This window comes from Chiloscyllium plagiosum, unplaced genomic scaffold, assembly GCF_037043375.1.
Source record: "Chiloscyllium plagiosum isolate Xiang-an unplaced genomic scaffold, Cpla_swu_hap1 HiC_scaffold_45, whole genome shotgun sequence".
Taxonomy (NCBI): Eukaryota; Metazoa; Chordata; class Chondrichthyes; order Orectolobiformes; family Hemiscylliidae; genus Chiloscyllium; species Chiloscyllium plagiosum.
Genome location: NW_028270183.1, coordinates 59076587 through 59079624, shown reverse-complemented (window position 1 = coordinate 59079624; position 3038 = coordinate 59076587). Strand labels below are relative to the sequence as shown.

The window sequence follows — 3038 nt, the reverse complement described above, 5'->3', positions numbered from 1 at the left end:
CCACGATAGAAGCTGTTGGATCTGTTCCGAATTTCCAGGGGCTTCTGTAATTATTTAAAGTTTCTGACGATAGCAATCCCTCACTTTTTGAACAAAACAAAACGAACCTTATGTTGCGAACAATATTCAAATAAGCAATGGGCAGCAGAGAGGAAAGCTTTCGAGCAACGCTGCCCGGATTGTCACGGCAATTAACAGGAACCAACGCCATGAAAACCCTAAAGCAACCTGACAAATCCATTTCGCCACAGAATGCAACGTTGGTGCTCAAGACTTTTCCTTACAAAACCACAGGAAAAGCCACGACACTGCGATGGCCAGGAATCGAACCCAGGTCAACTGCTTGGAAGGCAGCTATGCTCACCACTACACCACCACCGCGCTAGCTGGTAAACTGTCCCTTTTCCCAAACGCACATAACAAGGCCGTGATAGTCACCAACTGAACTGGGGCTGAAAGCAAAACAACAAATTGCTTGTAAAACGTCAACAGGTCTGAAAACACCAGAATCAGAAGCCTTCAGCCCTTAAGAACAATCACTGGATCTAAAAGGTTCACTCCCCACAAATGCTGCCGGACCTGCTGAGTTTCCCAGCAATTTTTGTGCTGTCTCTCAGATCTGTAACATCTGCAGTTCTTTGTCAGATAGAAAACAAACGTTGACCCATTGAAGGGGATATTTGATCAGGTGATAGTCCTCTTCATCCACAGATATAGATGGTATGGAGTATAGGATCATAAAATTCTTACAGTGTAGAAATAGGGTATTCGTCTCTTCATGCATCCCACCAAGTCTCACCCTCTACGCTATTCCTGTAACCCCGCATTTCTCATGGCTAACCATATAACCAACACTCACCTGGACACTATTGACTATTGAGTGTTGCAAATCCACCCTGACCTGCGCATCTTTGGACTGTGCGAGGAAACTGGAGCACCCGGAGGAAACTCACGCAGACACGGGGAGAATGTGCAAACTCCACACACACAGTCTTCAATCAGACAGGGATCTGGGTAATTGGAGAGGTTTCAAGAGGGAGTGCAGACTGGTTTGTGAATGATGGGCCGAAAGCCTGATCTCAGTGCTGTAAAGGCTCTACAGTAACATGATTCCCTACATCCAGCATTCAACACAGTTTGCATTTTGTTTTAATCCGTCCTGTTATTGACATTATTTTGAGTGAAATGTATAGAGAGAGGTTGTTTGCGCATTCACACAGATCTGTGGTTTGATGGGTCAGGAGCAACATACAAAACAACAACTGGCGAATGGAGAATTGAATTCCCCCTCGGAATTTGCCGAGGACATGCAGGACCTGGAACTTCTCTATCACCACTCACTCACCACTCGCTGCCTGGTGGAAGAACGCCTGATCTTCCTCCTCAGGAGCCTCCAACCCCAGGGCATCAATGTGGCCTTTAACATTTGCCTGATTTCCTCCTCCGACCACCTTATCCCAGTTCCATCCTGCCAGCTCGGCACCATCCTCATGGCCTGTCCTACCTGCAATCTTCCTTCCCACCTATCCACTCCACCGTCCTCTCCGACCAATCACCTTTACCCCCAACCCCATCCATCAATTGCGCTCTCCGCTCCCTTCTCCGCAGCCCCACTTCCTCCCATTTATCTGTCCACGATGGACACTCCCAGCCTCATTCCCGATGATGGTGTTTTGCCCGAAATGTCGACTCTCCTGCTCCTCGGATGCTACCTGACCTGCTGTGCTTTTCCTGTATTAGTCTAATTTTGACACTGATCTCCAGCATCTGCAGTCATCAATTTCACCTCTCATGACTGTATTCCTGCCCCTTACAGATCGAATTGGGTCTCGTGTTTTCATCATGAATTTCATTATGTTTAATATATTTTATTTTTAAAATCATCACAATATATTGATGCCCTCATGAGCATGTAATGCATTTGGACAGAACAATGCCTCCTTTCTCTGTGAACAAATAGAATTAAAGAAATCGGTTTGGAAAATGTTTTCTCTCGCAGAAACAGGAATAGGGAGTTATAACTCTCTCTGAATTAAAAACAGGCCATTCAGAGGAATTGATAAGGTCATGCAACATCTGCCGAGAGAAGGGAAAGGTTAGCTCATGTGTTATGAGAGTAGGGGAATTCAGCAGGGCGGTAGGAATTTAGAAAAGTAATAATTACTGAATAATTGGAATGGGGTTAACGCTGAAGAAAGAATGTGAGGTCTATACAGCCTGTTTAAAATGTTCAGTCCGTTCTAGTAGTCAATCCAATCAAAGCTAGACTTAGATTTCATATCCAGTTTCCTGTGCAATCCACATATCCCGTGACTCCCTGAGAAACCAGCAATCTGTGTCTTCCAATCTGAAATGCACTCAATGAGGGTGCATCAACAATCGTCAGGGACATAGAATATTAAAGACTCAGGGGCCTTAGAGTTAATCGCTCTCTCCTCATCTCATTCCCAAATAACCTGCCCCTTACACTGAGGGTGCTGTCAATAATAACCAAAAGATCTGTAAATGGTGTAACTTTAACACTGACTTATTTTCACAGATTCTGTCAGACCTGCTGAGCCTTTCCGCAACTCCTGAGACTGTGTTATCGTGTTTTAGATACCCAGACCCATAGGATCAATTTTTCACCATCTACCCTCTGAAGACTGTTCAGAATTTGATGAATTCAAATCAAATCGTATTTCAATTTTCTCGAAAATGGACACAATTTATTCAAAAGCTCAGCATTCGAGCACGTGGGTTTCAAACGGTGACCTTTATTTTGTGGTTCATTAATGTGTTTGGCTCATTGCCACTGGGTTACCACGTATTACTCAGATATAATTGTTCTGGCGAAGTTGACGATGAGTTAGCGTCTTGAACTGCTGCCATTCATTTTGTCCAAATAAACCCATCATGATGTAAGGGAGGGAGTTCGTGGATTTACAACGAATGGCACTTGTGGAATTGAGACGATTTTCCGAGCCAGGGTGGCGAGTGGCTTGATGTGGCACTGTCAACTGGTGTCCCGTCTATCTGCTGTGCTCAGTGTTCCAGGC

General features: G+C 44.8%; 1 non-coding gene across 1 annotated transcript; it reads right to left on the bottom strand.

Annotated features, from left to right (window-relative positions):
• Positions 1-309: 309 nt before the first annotated feature.
• On the bottom strand, positions 310-381 carry trnag-ucc (transfer RNA glycine (anticodon UCC)). Its single transcript has one exon. It is a non-coding gene; the product is annotated as a tRNA-Gly (tRNA).
• Between the last annotated feature and the right edge of the window lie 2657 nt (positions 382-3038).